Below are 7,470 nucleotides of genomic sequence, written 5' to 3' on the forward strand. Positions count from 1 at the left end.
GGCTGGGTCACTCTCCAAGCTGCTGCAGAGCTTGTAATTGATGCTGAATTCTTTGATGTAATAAACTTTTATAATCAAGAACAGTGTCAAGCGGATTTCTTCTCAACACATCATCGCAGCATTATCGTTCGGACACCACAGTTCCAAACAAGAAAAACCCCCATTGATCTAAAGGTGCGTTCCCACCAAAAGCGAATCCAGCGTTAGCTTTTCACTCCGAATTAGCTTTTCACTGTAGTTTTTGGAATTACAACTTGATTTATCTTCACTTGCGCTTCTCAGCAGCTAGCTTCCGTGCACATCCGGTTCCACTGTTGTTGTTAGCGTCGGATGGCACCAGAGTTCTGCTGGACTAATACTTAATTTTTATATAAAAACCGGACAAAGCTGGACATTACTTGGAGAAAAGAAAGCGGGGAAGTTGAACTACCTGGTTTAGAAAATGTGTGTCTGTAACTTTATTCCAGCTGTCGTTGCACTTTACTGTGAACAGGTTAGCATAGCATAGCCCTGATCGATCCGAACTCCATTCAGAAAACATTTTAAAAGTTGTCGTCCTGCTGACTTGCTGACAGACCTGACAAAGTATGAATTCATATGTCTAACAAAACGGCATCATATTGTAGTTATTTCGGCATAAGTTTGATCCTTTTATTGCAATTAAATCACTGCCAAGGGTTTACTTTGTGTTCATATAACTGTAGTATCCGCGGGCTTTGTTTATTTGCTTAAAACGCATGTGTGTGAACACTCAAAATGTCCAGTGGCCAAACTTGCGCGAGTAAAGTTAAAGAAAAATATTAAATTCGCTTTCGGTGTGAACGCAGGTCCTCAGGAATGTGTTTCAAGTGGGCAAGATGCTACCAACCATGTCTCCCCTGATCAGATGTGAGTTACATGTTCGCTACGTCAGAACCTATTCGGCAAAGTGTTTCCATCTCCCATAGCCGATTAACTGGTTTTTGACAAAGGCAAAAACCACCTCAAGTGAGCATAAGAATTTTTTTTGCAAAGCTATGGATTTTTTTTTTAAACTTTACCGTTTTCATCAACCTTTTCTAATGTGATACTTAAAAAAAAAAAAAAAACATTGATGGAAACACGGCTAGTGTGTCATTTTAACGTCATAGACAAAAAAGTGTCCGGAGACGTAGTATAAAGAACAACATGGTGGATGGATGGATCAAACAAACACAGGACTTTCACCAAGGAAACCAGTGATTGTGACTAAACCTAACCACATTTGAATATGACAAAGATGGTCACTTGACAAAGGTCACCTGACCTTATCCTTTCCAGCACATGCAAAACTCAGCATCTCTATAGTGCCTTTACATTTTTCAACTCCTTTTTTTGGTTTTACTATTGCCAACTTTACTGTTTTGGATCACTTCTTTAGCTCTCATCAACCTTGTTTCCAGCAGCAGCAGGCAGCTGTTTTCATTGAAAAAGCTCTAATACATCCTGCACACTATCTGCCGGCACTAAACAGCAGACAGACAAAACTAGCAACTAACTGTTATATTTTAGAAGCTAAAAAGCCAGACATTTCCCTCAGAAGTTGTTGGAGACCAAAACAGAGCTAAATGAGACTGAATACTGGGCGAGATTCTCCAGGTGACCAGAAATATGACTCCAAATGAATGCTTTTGTTGATTTGTATCAGTTAGATGTGGAATTAAGCAATTGTTTGCCAACACATACTCCATATCAGCTTCATAAAGTGATAATGAGCATGAGCATAGCTGCTCTCAGGAGAACCTAGTTGCACAGCTAATGAATGAATAAATAATAATAATGTCCTACACTCACCGTTTAAAAAACAAGTTAACACTAGCTGACAGTCGATGTTGTTACCCTCCTGCAGTGATATAGTGTACCAGGGTCTGTCACTATGTGACATCACTGTTGGCTGTGGGAAAGGTGCAACAGAGCACCTTTGTGTGGTCAGAGGTGAAGCACTGACTTTAAATTTTGATAGAAAGAGGTCATGAAAACTGTTCTTTTGAGTACGGTGTTACTCTTTAAGTCTAACTATAAACTATATAAACAATTTAATTACTTAATTTATTGTGCCCATGTTTTAGCTCTTAGCATGGAGCTAACAAACAGCACAACACAGTGGATTACCTGCAAAAGCCCGTAACTTGCTCAAAATCTTTAGTCTATCACTCAAAAGCAAATCTTTATGTCATTAAACATAACAGTGCCATCAGAATGACAAATCCTTGTGTCATTGTTTATGAACAAGATAGTCAAAATGTTTAGTGAGGTTGTCAATATAACAGTGTAGTCTTTAAGTGTTTTCTGATGTAAACTATGGCTAAAGTTTTGATGAAAATGATTGAAAATGCAAAAGGCTGCACTTTTTCAATATGGCATATCTATTTCAAAAGTATAAAGTTATACATTGCAGTTGGACAGGATTCACAGTCACGTTTTTACTGTAATTTGTTGACAGAGCCTTTCATTATCTGCTGATATTATTGCGACCCCCATTACCACCCTGTTCAACCTGTCTCTCTCATCTTCAGAAATCCCCAGAGACTGGAAAGCTGCCATGGTCATTCTTTAAAGGGAGAGACACCCTTGACCCAAACTGCTAACGTCCTATATCTATCCTACCCTGTCTTTCAAAAGTCTTTGAAAGCATAGTCAACAAACCGATTACCAACCATCTCGTATCCCACTGTTCCCTTTCCCCCATGCAATCCTGTTTCCGTGCTGTTCATCGGTGCACTACAGCCACCCTTAAGGCCCTAAATGACATCATAGCCGCCATTGATAAAAAACATTATTGTGCAACTGTTTTTATTGATCTGTCTAAAGCCTTTGCCTTTGTCAACCATCACATTCTGATCAGCAGACTCAATTGCCTTGGTTTCTCAGATGACTGCCTCGCCTGGGTCACTAACTACTTCTCCGATAGTGTCCAGTATGTTAAATCAGAGGGGCTGCTGTCTGGCCCAATGGCTGTCTCTATGGGGGTGCCGCAGGGTTTGATTCTCGGGCCGACTCTATTCTCTCTCTATATCAATGATGTTGCTCTTGCTGTTGGTGACTCTCAGATCCACCTCTATGTGGACAACACTTTCCTGTGTACATCCGGCCCTTCACTGGACAATGTGTTATCAAACCTCCAGGAGAGCTTTAATTCCATTCAGTACTCCTTCCGAAACCTCCATCTAATACTAAACTCTGGTAAAACTAAGTGCATGCTTTTCAACCGATCGCTTCCCACACCGGCTCGTCTGACTAGCATCACAACGCTAGATGGGTCAGAATTAGAATATGTGGACACTTATAAATACTTGGGTGTTTGGATGGACAGTTCCCTCTCTTTCCAGCCCATATAAACCGCCTTCAATCTAAAATTAGTAAATTAATCGGATTATTATTCCGCAACAGGGCCTCCTTCACTCGTGCTGCCAAACTTGCCTTGGTAAGAATGACTGTTCTCTGATCTGCCTCAAACTCTCTCCTGAAAAAACTGGATGTGGTCTACCACAGTGCCTCTACGCATTAGTTGGCTGGCCGTCGTTACACACTCAACGCCTAACTCACTGGTTCCAACTTATTTATAAGTGCTTGCTAGGTAGAGTCCCCACATACCAATGCTCACTGGTCTCTATATCATTACCCACCTGCCTGCGCTGAAGCAGGTACATCTATCTGGTCACCCCAAAAGCCCATACCACCTTTGGCTGCCACTCCTTCCAGTTCTCCGCTGCCAACGACTGGAATGTGTTACAAAAAACCCTCAAGCTAGAGACCCTCATCCCCCTCACTGCCTTTAAAATACGTCTGTCTGAACTCTTGTCTGATCTCTGTACATGCTAGGTCTCCTCCACCTCACCTGTTTTTGCACACCAATACTAAATTTTGTTTTTGCACACCACCCGACCTACTTCTGTAACTCAACTTGCACAAAATGTTTATAGATCTCTGTACTCTGTACATTTTATTTATATATAGACTATCTATGTATTTGCATATCTTATATATTTGTATTCAAAATTAGAAATGTAAATATGTGAAACATTCCTTAGGCTGATGTTCCTGTCTGTCAGGTCACAGATTCTTATCCACATCACAACGGATATCTTTATCATTTACAGTAAGGAGACATTTACAAAAACAAGTCAAAAAAGATTGACAGATCAAGACACTCTCTCTTTCTCACCCTCTCTCTTTCTCTCTCTCTCTTCATATATATATGTATATATATGTATATATATATATATATATACATATATATATATATATATACATATATATATATATATACTATACTATACTATATATATACTGGCATATATTATATATATTGCAGTATTCACTGCTCACTGTGTATTGTTACTGGTATTGTGTGTATCGGGTGAATGGTCTGAGGGCTGCGTTGCTACTGTACTATGTTTTGATTTGTTGTTGTTAATCTTATTTTGTCTATGCACCATGGTTCATACAAAACAACATTTTGTTCAGCTGTAGACGCTGCAGAAGTTTGACTTGTTCAGCCATTTTACATGTATTGACTTATGCAATGAACTATTGCCTAGATGTTTTGGGGTGTAAGTATATTTAACAGAGAATCAGTATAATACATTGTGATCAGCATGACATAAGCACTTGATAATGTGGGAACCAGCAGACAATTGTACATAATGATTCGCATCAGTGTGTCAAAGCATTTGCAATTTGTTAAAAACAATGATGTGCATAAGGGAAGAGATGATGTGGGGGTTGAACAAGTAGTTTTAAGAATTTCAATTCTGATCTGAGAAATGTACTAAAGCGACTGAGCAAAACTGTAATGCCCCATGCCATTTGTAATGGTGTGGAATATATATAGAAGCTAATACAACCAGACTTTATACCTCAGCCCTGACCTATATTTTTCTTAACCTAAATCGGCAGTAGGCCAAAATTACAGGTTACATTACTCAAACAAAACAGCATCATTAAATATAGCTGATGCAGAGTGCCAACAGAGAGGCGGCCATGTCTAAATCAAAGCAGCATTTTGGGGAGGGCCCTGAAGAGTCACCTTTGCCTGTGTAGACTTCCACCTTTCTACATTACAACAAAGCAAACTGTAGTTATGTCAACTGGTCTCGTCAGTCAACTTCCAGCATCACTATACACACACTGATCTGATTACACCCTCTCAGTCAGTTTGTGATAGTTTTGTGTTATCATCAGTAAGTGCTGTTCTTGATCCCTCCCACGTGTTTTGCATTCCGAGGACCGTATGTGTGTGCGTCTCTGTGTGTGAGTGTGCTAGTGTAGCTGGCATTTTGATCACGGCAGTCAGGCCCTATTCATCTCTGTGGTGTTGAAAAGGCTCCTTATTGGCACTGACCCTACATGAAATATTGTCTTATCAGCTGAGCATGAGTTGCCATAAGGCATTAGGGCCATCACATTTCTTGCCCCCCCCCCCCCCCCCCCCCCAACAATCCCCATCCACTGGAAAGAGATCACAAATACAGTGCTGTCACTCCCTGTCTGCCCTGTTTACTTGATTTCCATCTATCTTTGGTCAAAGCAAGGATGTCAAATCAAGTCAGGCTGTGGGTGTCTTTCAAATATTACTATAGATTTTACTGTATTGGACATTTTTAAGGAGGGCTGCTTCCTTTCCTATTTGATAGATAGATAGATAGATAGATAGATAGATAGATAGATTAAATGTACAGTATGTACACCATGCGTTTTACACTTACCACAGACATATAGTACTTGGGACATTGCAAACACAGGTGATAACTCTAATAAAAGATGACAGAAGACATAAGAAAACAAATTACATTGTGACAGTTTCTTCAGATGCTGTCACCCAAGGTTCAAATGGCAAGCACTGTGTTCTATTATTTATTGAGTTTGTTGATGAAATGTCATCTTTGATGATGCGATGTTCACAGGGAAGGCTGACGTCTAAGAAGTTTAACTGACACGCGTCGCCGTAGCCTTGCCAAAAACACGTACTCTTCTTTAAATATTGAAGGCCTACATAAGGAGGAACATGGAGTCCTTTGTGCTGCCTGTCATTATTATACATGTCGGCTGGTGTAAATTAATTGGCTGGATAGCACTTTTTTTTTTGAACGCTGATTAAAGGAAATGTGATAGCTACCTTCAGAAATGGCTCCTGTGTAGATTTTGCCAACATGGTTTTCCAAATAATCACAAGTGTAAAACCAGGAACACATTGACAATAAACAGATCACTGCTCTCCTTATGTGCACTGCTTTGTATTGCACTGGTTTAATGCAGTGTACATTATTTGTAAATCTTCACAATTTGCATCTTTTTGTCAGTGGTAAATTATGAGCAATGAATATTCCATTTCAGCAAATTTGTGTACTGGCATTAGGTAACGCCATCATTTTTTGAAACTTGTAGTAAATGTAACAAAAGTAGGCAGCAACAGAGAGCAAAAGGTAACTGACGGGATACACAGCACTATAAACATTCCACAATTTACAGAGCATGATATTGTATTTTATGTTATTCATAGGAATTTGCCTTCAGGCAACTTCACAAGCTTAAAGTCTTGCACAATATGCCTGGCCTCCTCAAAGGGCATATTAGTGTTTGCTGTTGCATATTAATTTAGCATCCAGAATGACTGACTGGATACAACCCACCATGCTCCTTTATGCCTTCTCCTCTCGCCCTGGAGGGGTAATATTGCAGGATTATGAGTCCTGTGTGTTAAATTTATACATCCCCCTCTTTCTACTCCTTTTTATCTCAAGCAATTATGTCTTTCAACCCATCAATCTGTCATTCAGCATCTACTTATACCCGCCACGCTATTTTGCCGGGAGACTCGTCTGTTCATTCACTGCTAAACACTTGACTTTTTGATCAATCCTCATTTACTTTTACTTCACATGATGAACTGTGGTTTGGAGAATGAAGAGAGAATTGTGATAAGTAAGTGGTTAAACACAAATCACATGAAGTACACACTTCAACTGACACTGGTGAAACACATTTCCGTTGTTGCTATTAGCCAAAAGCTACATTGAGCGTTTAGATCATACTCAACAGTGTCATTGAAAAGTTATTTTTTTGCCATATTGACGTGTCTCCATATGGCTGCACAGGTGTGAGGGGAGAATATGTGAGGAATCTATCACTACTGTACCTCAGCAGCGCTAGTTATTTTTGTTTGTCCCATCCTCTTAGAACATGGGTTGCTCAGGGAGCGCACCGAGCTGAAAATGTGCGAGCGGAGGATCAATGGAAGAACGCAGAAAATGTGCATGTGCGTAAAAGAAGACAAACCGCAAACAAAAACACACACACACACACACACACACACACACACATGCAAACATTATAAATACACAGCATAAGCCCAGGTGGATTTGGTGCAAGCTGTTTTCACTGGCAGCAGCCTCCCCCTCCTCAGCCCCCCCCCCCCCCCCCCCCCCCCCCCCCCCCCCCCCCCCCCCCCCC

The sequence above is a fragment of the Micropterus dolomieu genome, linkage group LG05 (genome assembly GCF_021292245.1).
Source record: "Micropterus dolomieu isolate WLL.071019.BEF.003 ecotype Adirondacks linkage group LG05, ASM2129224v1, whole genome shotgun sequence".
NCBI classification, from domain to species: Eukaryota; Metazoa; Chordata; class Actinopteri; order Centrarchiformes; family Centrarchidae; genus Micropterus; species Micropterus dolomieu.